The sequence below is a fragment of the Chaetodon auriga genome, chromosome 4 (genome assembly GCF_051107435.1).
Source record: "Chaetodon auriga isolate fChaAug3 chromosome 4, fChaAug3.hap1, whole genome shotgun sequence".
Classification (NCBI taxonomy): Eukaryota; Metazoa; Chordata; class Actinopteri; order Chaetodontiformes; family Chaetodontidae; genus Chaetodon; species Chaetodon auriga.
In genome coordinates, this window is record NC_135077.1 from 21,565,648 (window position 1) to 21,577,513 (window position 11,866).

The window sequence follows — 11,866 nt, forward strand, 5'->3', positions numbered from 1 at the left end:
AGCATCAGAGTTTAACCATGTATATCACACAGAGAGATAACCTGACTTTATGCAAGTGAAATGGTAGAAAGATTAAACTGCACAGGAGCTTAATTTCACTGAAAACGACATTTTTCTACTTAAAGCACTCATTAACAAAGAACCTTGGGTATTCAAAATGACAATAGCAATACCTCTTCACCTTCAGCAACCCTCAGCTCATTTCATCATGCAGGGAAGAAAACCACATTTTACTCTTTTAAATCCACCTCTCTGACAGCAAACTTCTGCCGTTCCACAGACACCTCCCCAGTTCACAGTGAGGCAGGAATGTGCTAAATCCTCCTCTGGATGGGGGAGTCGGCCCGCCAGCCATCGACAGGCTCCATTCTCATACAGACTGATAAATCTCCCCCCTTGTATCCACACCCCTACATTAAGTAAAGGTAGCGCCATCTGCTCCCTATTAATTCCCCAGCAGGCGACTTATCACCTCAACCCCCATGACCCCGTGTGCCTCCTACATCCTCCCTGCTCCTCTCCTTCTCTCCTCTTCACTTCTCCCCTCTACTCCCTCATTCCTGAACCCTATTCATCTCACCCTCTTCATGTTTTATACACTACAGTTGAAGAGGTTTGTTGACATTTCATTTTACTGCGTCTTAGAATATGGATTTATATCCATACACACACGAACCCACATACCATAACCTTTCACTAACCGCTAAACTCTCCAGCAGTCCATCTCCCCCCTGTGTCCCTGTGGCGGGGGTTCAGTGGACAAGTCTGGTCCTTTAGGTCAATGGCAAATGAGAAGCAGAGCTTTAGGATTAGGGAGGAGATAGCTGAAGGTTCAGGAGCCTTTTTTCTGGCTTTGATTAGCTCCCTTACTTGATTAAATGCCCATCGTCAGGGAAAAAAAAGATGAAAATTGGATGAGAGGAGAAGAAGAGAGGAGAGTCAAGGCCATTTGTTTTCTCAGCTGGGCCTAGTTCAAGTGGTCGTCTTTTGGAGCCCTCTGGCCCGGGTTCACACACACACACACACACACACACACACACACACACACACACACACACACACACACACACACGCACACACATCGAGGCATTGCACACACATACACATTGATAGATTAATAAAAATGTCCTGAGGGAGGACAGCATAAGTCAGGAGGTTGGCTCTCGCAAGTCCACCACCTCACTCTCCTACTTTCCAGCCCCATCCCTCACTCACTTGTTTATCCCCTCAACTCTCTCTCCCTCTCTTTCTCCCTTTCTCCCGCACTGTACTCTCTCCCAGTATGGTCTGTCAGGGTAACCTGACTCCGGCGGCTTCTGACACGATCCAGACCGCTCCTAGCCCCTGCCCAACACTTTCACCACCAGAGCCAGACAGTAAAACAACCAGATTACTACCACATGTTCCTCTCTCTCTCTCTCTCTCTCTCTCTCTCTCTCTCTCTCTCACTCTCTCTCATACACACACACATAAGCACACGCACACTTTCTGTTGTTGGCAAGCATCCCCCACCACCACCACTGCTAGCTGGGCTCAGGAACAGGCCACAACAAAAACCCCAGAGCGGGGTAAACTGACCCAACCTGTGCAGGGAAAAGCTGGAGGGGGTTGACCTGTTGGTGTGTAAGTGTATGTGTTGTTATGGTACTTTGTAAATAAATAGTGACAGCTTCAGACACGGGAGGAGAGGAGAGGAGAAGAGAGGAGAGGAGGCCACGGTGGGGGTGGTTTGGAAAGCAGACCATCATGTTGAGTTCCCAGGTAAGAAATCCTACCTTTTCTGTCAGCCCTGTGTGCTGGAAATGATGTTTATACACAACTAATTAGCGAGAGCAAATACGTTTTAAGGGAAATAAAATTTTTACCAAATTACATTTTGGACTAACATAATGTGGAAATGTTGTTTTTTTGGTTATGTTTCAGCTCTGACAGCACTTGGTTGATGTTAGGGAAACTGAAGAAGTAAGCAATCCCCATCTTTCACTAACTTCAACTGAAGTGCTTTTGTTGCCTAAACCTAACTGCGGTCTGGACGTGAACTCTGGATTCTGGTGTCACAGTCCTGCACCAGCCACCCTGACCACCTGCCTGTGACTCCAGTGTGGATCATAAAATGTTGTGTTTCATTTACTCAAAGAAACGTTGTCTGAATATAATCTAGGCACTGTTTTCATTTGTCAGCACAGTGTAATTATAGATGCAAATTAACGGGGTTGACTGATCAGGGGGATTATGGGGGGGATTACGGGTAGTATCATCAGCTACCATCTAGCGTTTATAATGTATAACTAGTGTATAACTAGTAAAATTTTACAGCAGTCACTTTCAGTGATTCAGTAATCACATTACAGTCAATAAGTCATGTCATCTGAACAAGCGACAACCTCTGGGCTGAAAAATTAAGACAATGCCAAAGTGTCCAAAACTGCAGTCCCTCATATGGCCACTTGAGTCTGGCTCCAAAAGTGAGTCAATTCCCATAGACCCCCCATATTAAAATGCCCAACTTTGTAAATGAACATGTTTACCACCTGGTACATGAACAGTTTTGTTCTCTTTAGATAATTTTCCTGTTCATGACAAGTCTACAGGGTGAATTTTGATATAATTCACTTGTTTAAATTATATTAACATAATATAATTAACATAGAATATTGACATAAGGATGCATTGGTTGAGATAAATACATACAGGAAGTGCACATTCCTGGTAGATTACTTTGTAATTTGAAGACTGTATTTCTACTATTTACCTTGCAAACTGTAAGTATTGCAACCTGTTTTGCTGTGTTTTGGCATCTGATACACTTTGAAATCTGTTATAACTAACTGACTATCTAATTGGAACTTCCTGAATTGTTGGCCTGTTTCATTGTCTCACTGGTACCTCAAACGACACACCAGCACCAGCACAAATCCTGCATTGTTTTGATGCAGAGCTATTTTCTGTTTGAATCCCCACCAATGCTACCTTACTAGTAATGGTCTGCTGTTATGTAATTTGTATATATTGCAAAAACTTATTCAATGAATGAATTACTTTATTTTTCTTTTATCTTGTTTCTTTTCTTTTCTTTTTTTTTTTTTTTTTTTTACAGATTTTCTTCAGACATTCTGTAAATGCAGAGAGTCAAGCTATAGTTTATCTTGGCATTATGCACAATCTGCAACACTTCCTGATCTTCAGAGAGTTATCTTAAGAGAGTTTCAGTCCCCTTTTGACTTTGCACCTGCACAGCGTTCCCTCCCTCCGCCACGCTCTGTTGGCAAGAGCCGTCTTGGTCATTCTGCATGCCCAGGCACATTATCAACTTGCAATTACACTCACCCTCCCTGTTCTACTCGCCCAAATGAACCAGCTGGTGATACAGCAACACTGCATTACAAACACATTGACTACATGCACATTCTTAAATAAGAGGTCTTCCTATCACAAATAACCCTAATATGAACTTAATGCCAAGTAATGAATCTGTTGGAGTTTCATTCCAGCATACTGGAAAGTTAATAAAACAATATTGCGATTGGTAGAGAAAGAGAACCCTGCGGACCAAGCTTTAGATTAGGCCCCTAATGGCTCTGAAGCCGGAGGCTAAATTGAAATGTAAAACCCAGAGCGAGACCCTAATTCACCCTTATCTGTGTGAGTGACGAGCCTGCCTCCCCCGACTGAGATTGGGGCCATCGAGTTGGATGAACCGCAATTTGCTTTGTTAGAGGTAGGTGTATATGCATGCACGGCCCGGATCACAGTATGGAGATATAGAATGCGTGTTTGGAATGCATTGGAATAAATGAATGAGGTTCAAAGGCGCTCTCTCTTCTTTTTCTTCTGGATCTTTTTCTTCAGACTCCTCTGTGAATTGAAGCTGTAGCAGAGAGTGGCTACAATACAAAATGGGGGGAAAGACATCTATCAGTGTGGGCAAATAGTCTAATCTATAATAATGTCAGCTCTCACAAATGCCGTTTTGGTCCTCCCCTAAAAATCTGAATGCATGCATATTTGAAATCAATAATGGACAATTTGAATGTTTAGACTGTAGAATTCATGTTTTCTAACATGCTGCAAGACTTTGTAGCCTTGGATTGGTTGCGCTAAAACACACAAACACAACATCACCCCCTCCACCAACCCTCCTCTTATTCCCTCAGTCAACAGGCCACTTGTCCACCTGTTCCCATTATGTTACCGCGGTGATATCTCTCTCTCTTCCTCCTCCTCCCTCTATTTCTAATACTCCTTTCTTCCTCCCCTCTGACCCTAATATCCTCCTTTTCCTTTATCTCTCCTCCTTTTACCACCACTGGTGCCTCCATCGCTGACCGTTCATTACCCTAATCAAATCCAGCAGCTGAACAACCGCTCACTGCCACTCCAAGAGCTGTTATTTTTTTAAATCCCTGGACTCATTTGCATATGCGTCCAGTTAATTAGCGTGGGGGCGCAGGTGCGTGGTGATAATCATTATTAAACATGACAGTCACCTGTGACCGCGCTGCCCTCCTCAACCCTCCACATATACACACTCTCACACACTCATACACACCATCCTGCCTCTGCTTCTGCCGCCCCCTCTCCATCTGAGCATCATGGAACATCAACAAGCACAGCCAGTGATGATGTAATTTCCTGTTTCTGTTTTAATGGTCAGCATGTATTCCACTGATGCGTTCAATGCTTGACAACATTTGCTAAGTAATGTCTGCAGCACGGCTTCTGGGGCCCTGTAAGCTGAGCAGATTTTCGAGAAACAGAGCAGTCTTCAAACTAGCATCGTGTTCAGTGTCTTCTGGCAGGAAGGTGTCAAAAGGAAAAGAGATTAAATAAAAGAAAGTCATTCCCTGCTGAGAGAAAGCATGAGGAGAGGGGAGGGGGCATGTGTGTATTGGCCTGTTGACATCACTGGAAACGCTGGTTCCTTTACTCCATCAGCCAGGCCAAGATTTTTCTGTTGGTGTGTGCCAGTGTCAGCGTGCATGACACTGTTGCGTGCACATTTACATTTTTATTTGCGTGTGTTTCCCTGCGTGTGTGGATGTTGTTTGAACTACAGAGGCGAGGTATGCGTCTTTGTAACATAATATATGCTTGATGATAGGTTTCATTGCGGAAAGTTGATGTGATGGGCTCTGACAGTTACAACGTACTTATAAGCAGTACTTTGATTCCCATGGGTGGAGCAGGCCTCCAAGTGGATGAAGACAGATTAAATAGTGGTTTTGTTTTATTTTCAGCTATTGTCATATGTGTGTTATTATCATTTGGTACATATTTACACAATAAAGCATTTTCAAATTCTCAAACAGTTTCCATGCAGTATGCTGGTAAAAAAAAAAATAGAATACCACCAAGCACAAATAACCTACCTCTGCAATGACGTAACTGACACCAAAAAAATGCTGAAGTGAACTTATCACCGCGGAATCAAAGCAAAATAATACTTAATCTTAATATTTTTATCTAAAAGTTACAAGGTGATGTCATTGAGTCATCATCTGTGGTGGTATCAGCGCTGGGGCTCAGTCTCTAAATAGGGTTGTACCACCCTCTGCTGTATGTGTGCACAAAGTACAGTACATTACTTTTGCAGGTTTTGAAAGACATAATATATAGTTTTAGTATTACCAATAATCTCACATAGTCATTTTATACACTCCAATATTTTCCCTTAATGACATAGGGATACTGCCTAGGGACTCAATAGTTCTGCAGAGGACATCAATGCTCACATGGGCAACGATGAGGAAACCTTGAGGGGAGCGACTTGGGGGAACGGCCTGCCTGATTTTGCTGACTTGCTCAGATTTTGTTGATTTGGTCATTTTTCCCTGACGTTTATGCTTCTACCATGGGTAAGTTGGCTACGTAGTTAAATGTTTCTTTTTTGTCTGTTTTACTTTGTGGATATATATTGTGGATGTGGATCGTGAGTTTGGACAGATTCTCTAAGCTGTTCCTGTCTCTGCTTCCTGCAAGACATGATCTGCTCTGTGCAGCTTGACATGGCATATGTCAAAAATAGACTAGGTGCATATTTTCAGCGGACCAGAGCGGAGAGCCTCTTCTGGGAGTTTGTTCATCCAGTCTACATGTGTTTCACGGAATTGGAGAAGGTCTACAACCGTGTCCCCTGGGTAGCCCTGTGGGGCCAAGTGCAGGAGTATGGACTACCATGGTCATTGCTACAACATGCCATCCAGTCCCTGTATAACATCAAGTGAAAGTTGTTTCTGTATTCTCTGCACAAAGTCACATATGTTTACAGCAGGTGTTTGTATCCAACAGGGTCGTCCCTTGTTACCAATTCTGTTTGTGATATTCATGATCAGCATCTCAAGTTGCAGCCGGGGTGAGGAGGGAGGCCAGTCTGGGAACGTCAATTGCATGGGCTGCTTTCAGCTGAGTGTGAAGTAGTTAGGATGTGAATCAACATGTCCAAATCTGAAGCCATGGTTCCCTGCCAGAAAACTCTGGATTGCTCCCATTGGGTTGGGAATGAGTTGCCGCCCCAAGCACAGCAGTTCAAGTATCTCTGGGTCTTGTTCCAGAGTGAGGGCAAAATGGAGACTGAGGTGGACAGGTGGATGGGTGCAGAATCAGCAGTAAAACAGCCATTGTACCTTAACCATTATGGTGAAGAGAGAGCTGAGCTGGAAGGCAAACCTTTTGATTCACCAGTCAATTTATGTTCCAATCCTCACCTATGGGCACAAGCTTTGGGGACTGAACAAGAACGAGATCACGGACACAAGCAGGCGGAATGAGTTTTCTCACAGGGTGGCATTGGCCTTTAGAGATATGGTGAGGAGCTTAGAGGAGCTAAGAGTTACTGCTCCTTTAAATCAAAAGGAGCCAGTTTAGGTGGTTTGGGCATCTGATCAGGATGTCTCCTGGGCACCTCTCCTTGGAGGTTTTCACAGCATGTCAAACTGGTAGGAGACCCCAGGATAGGCCCAGAACACATTGGAGGGATTATTTATCTTATCTGGCTTGGGAGTGCCTCAGGATCCCCTAGGAGGAGCTGTAACGTGTTGCTGGGCATAAGGACGCCTGGATTACCTTATTTAGCCCGCTGCCACCACAACCAGATGAGCAGAGGAAAATGGATGGATGAAGACATATATGAGCTAAATGACCAGCCAGCACTGCATGGTCACTGGGTTGAACAACATATCATCGACAACACAGACTTATGGGCAATGTATTGCTTTACCAAAGCAATAAGGTCTGATAACGTCTAGAAGACAGTGTGACTGCAGCAGTGCAGAAAATATGAAAACGGACATTTCACTTTGCATCTTTGATGCAAATTCTGTTGACAGAAATCTTGTCCAGCTTTCTAGCCTATTCCAACAATTCTGAACTGACTCCAGGTAAAGCTCTGACAATGGGTCATTTTCTTACATGCTATCAACTATTTAAGTGTTTTCAGGAGTAATTACATCCTGCCTTAGACTGTTAGAGCTTTATACAAAAATGAATGGTGCCAAATTTGAAGTCAGACTCACTTGGAATTTCCCCTCACCGGACGAATAAAGGAATATTGAATTGAAGTGTCCTATGGCCACTTAAATGTATCATGTACCTCTACTGCCACCTATTGGTCGCAGGCCAATCAATTTTTCAGGATTTCGGGGTGCTGATGAATGCACCTGTCATCTAAATTTGTTTGCAATATCACAATGCTTTAAAGAATAATATCGGTTATGACAAATACAATTTCTTGTTCTGTGATGTGCTTTAAGTTTGACTGTTATGCTAAATATGGGGAGCATCACCTTAAGGATGATCTGTAAAGCTTTAATACACATTCTAACCATCAAAAAAGCCACATGGTGAAATATATAAGATGTAAACAACTGTGTGTTTTACTGCAAAATGGTAGCCATGCATGTGACCTGTAGGGTACTGTGATATTGTTAAAATGTATTATCTTTAGTTTTTGGTTTCTGCAGCTTTAGAAATGGCAGCTGTGTTTGCTGTTCTGTATCCACTAGAGGGCAGCATGTTTATGTAACACCACTGTGTCAGTGAAGGCCTGTGGGGGGAGACTGATCCCCCTCTGAAGAGCTCTGAAGATAGCTGATCCGGCTCAGCTGATGCCTCTCAGGAGTGGTACTGCAAGTCACCTCGAGCCAAACTACAAATGTCAATAACAGAGTGACAAGCTCTGACAGTGGTTTTATCAAGTGGTATATTAGCAAATAGGCCAGCAGGGACTTGTGTAGATGCATGCATACTTATGTGACATATGCACTTTTATGGGATAGCATAATATCTGAGATGTATTGTCAATGCACATACATGAATATAGAATTCGAGCATATGCATCCACCAACGGTGATGGGTGCATTCATATCCAGCATTATGTATGCCACACTGTGAATAAAAAATTGAACAACAGAGAAGGAAGGTGCAGCCATGAGTGTGTGTGTGACAGTTGGGAAGGACAGCTTGAATGGAGACACATTACAAAGGAGCTCTTGGGGGACAGACTGAAGGTTTAGGCTCGTATTAATTATTGAAGCAACATCATTTGCTGTTGTGCTTTAGTCAGCAATGTCTCACTTTACCTCCCAGCCCTCTCACACACATAAACACATACAGACCAACAAAGATGTTCAATAATTTGTCAAAATAGATTGTATTGTCTTGTCCAATGTACACACCCCTGAGGAGGATATGCAGGACTGAAAATGAATGATGATTGGGGATACTATTGTTTAAAAAGTCAATTGTAAGTCAATGAGAAAGAGTTTATAATAGACATTGTGTAAACCTATTGATCATGTCCTTTGGCAGTTGTGTTTTGACTGATTCTGTTACAAAAGGGAACATGAATCAATAAGTGATTTTGAAAGCTAAACATAACAGCACGGCACAGAGAGTGAGGTGGAGAATGGACATGGCCTCTATATGATTCAGTGTGCATGTTTTTTACAAGCTGTGCACAATTTAAAAGTGTCTGTTAAATCTAAAGCCGATAATTTGTAAAAACAAAAAATAAAATAAAAAAATACAGTTTGTGTTTTTGAAGGTTTAAAATTAATGCAGTTTAATTGTTTTTATTTTGTATTTTTTGCAGGAATATTGCAAATGCACTCAGTTGGCGTGGGCTAAATGTTGTCTCCACACACGTCTTGAGGTACGTGATGAAACCTGACCACCAGGAACTCATCTTTCAGTGTCTTTTTCTGCGGTCAATCTATGCATGCTGGTGCAGCATGTTCTTTGATCTTTTCTTAGCCCCCGCTCCCCAGGCCTGAGGCAGCTTTTATTCAGGTGGAAAATGGAGGTTAGACTTAACTGGACAGAGCACAGTGGAGAGGAACAGGATGGGGGATGGGGGACATCTTGCCTGTGGTGGCTGATGTTGGCCATTCTAGGTGGAAGGAGGTCAAAGGTAGGTCAGCTTCTCCACTGTGAGACAAGTCCATCCAGTTGACATTATTATGAGTTATGATCCCAGTTTGTGAGATATGATGGGGAGGAGGTCAGTTCATCATCCTTGGGATTTGATTGGATACCTGAGATGTATACATTCATCCTGTGACTGTGCAGTCGTGCCTGTTGTTGGATCAAATCATATGGTCCCCTGAAGTTTCCTCATCCATCACTTTTCTAAATGCAGACTCTGGGTCTCCACCAGCTGAAGCTAATTCCCATGATGATGGAGGTGTTTGTTGTAAATGAAAAGGCTTTCACATAATTTCTCACAACACTAGGACTGCATTTGAGTCTATGTGTGTGTGTGTGTGTGTGTGTGTGTGTGTGTGTGTGTATTAAGGGGGTGTTATGACAGAAGAAGGGACACTGTCTCATTCATGTGTCTCTTGTTTCTGAGCACTGGAGGAAGGTTTACTTCTTAAATTGCGTATTACTGTAATCATGAAGTGGGCTGGTTCATTTTCTAGGTGGTACTTAGTGCAATGAGTGAGTGTTTTCAAGGCCAGATTATGGGTAACACAATACCAGGTATTAAAGAGCCTGTTTGAATACAGAAAGGGCTGTATGATTCTCCTCTGTATCATTATCTCCTCATCCTCTCTCGCTCTCTGTGAAACCTGCATGAGTAATACTCAGGAAAACAACTGAGAACTTTGAATAATAAATCCATTTTATTGATCAGGTAGAGCATGCATTGCTCCAAGCCTTGAAATCAAATCCAGTTGTTTACCTTCTTGGTATTCATCACAGGATGTTATTTCCACTGCATCTTTTTCCAAAGATTAAAAATGCACATTTACCTGGTCACCAGACATGTAGTAAATCATTCTGATGTTTTACCAATTTTATCTGACTATAAAATACAGTCAGCACCTTGAGGATTACAACTATTATCAGTGATGATGGCCCTATCGCATAATATATGGCACCTGGTCAAATATATTTGTGTCATATAGTTAAGCAGTGTGAAATATTACATTTTCATGATGTTCACTTTAAGAAAAGCATTACAGGTATAGTTGGACACATTTTGGGAAATGTGTTTTTGCTTTCTTGATGACAGTCAGATGAGAAGATGGATAATACTCTGATTGTGTATGAATATACAATTACAGGTTGTAGATGGAAGTAGACATTACTGCAGTGGCACCTCTCGTAATCTTGGTATAACACTGCAAAATATGAAAAAAATAAAAAAATAAAAAAAATAAATCACTTTTTAAGCACTTTTGCCAAGAAATCTGTCCAGCAGATCAAGCTGAACTAGTTATATATTGAAATCAAATCTCACTAAGATGAAGCTTATACATTTTATTTTCAATACAATTTAAACCAGTATTAAGGTTTTTGGGATTTGCTGTTCTCAGTTGCTCTGTCAGCAAACTAGAAACTTGGGGGAAAGAGACAGCAAAAGTCTCAGCTCCATGAAATCCTTTTGCTTAACTAAACCTCCATTATTATTATTAAATCCTCTTGTTTCGATCACACTGGTGACAAAGCACTGACAGACTGCTAAAGACAGAGTGGTTTGGTGAGGCAGTGGTGAGCCACCACCCAACTTACCTCTTGCTAGCTGTGTGCTATGTTTCCTGGCTGAAATCAATCCTCAGATTTTTATTAAATAATGAAATTCCCCTCATTACAAAAAAAAGCAATCGTAGAGTTTTATGGTTTAAATCATGAACTATCAAGTATCCCTCTGGGTTACTTAGCATAAAAACAAGGGGGAATCAACTATCCCAGATGTTTACAAAGGTAACAACTGTACTGTCATTTTACTTATGATCAGGGATTAAATTCAACCCAATGTTGGAAAAAGAAGACCTCCCATCTTCAGACCTCCCAGTCAGACCAGCCAGACCAAACATCACCAAAGCGCTGTGATCAACACAGGAAGAGATGGAAAAGAGCTGGTAAGAGCTAAGCTAGCCCAAGAGAGTGAGCGAGAGAGAAGCATTGTCAGCCCACTTCGATTATGCACCAGCCCACACCCCCTCCTCCACCCGGCCCCCCTCATAACATATCCCCATTTAACCCCTGCCTTTGACATCCATGTTAATGTGGTCAGAAATACATCTTCTAAAAAGCATGTAGTGCTACAGGAGAAAAAAAAAAAGAATTAAGAATAAAAATCTAAACTTTATTTTGCACTTTTTCTTTCATCATCGAGAAAGGCAGCAGAGAGCTTGAGGAGGTAACAGCAGATAAGAAGATTCACACAACACATCTATATCTACTTACGACCTGAAACTGATGGAGACAAAAACAGATTTCTTGTCTCCCCAGCTGACCTTGGTGGCAGCCAAGCTGCGACTGGAGGGCAGAAACCCAAATAACCCAGCCATGAAAATAAAAATCAATGCAGGAAGCAGATCTGTTGCCAGAAGGTAGTCCTCCAAGGTCAACAGCTCCGGCT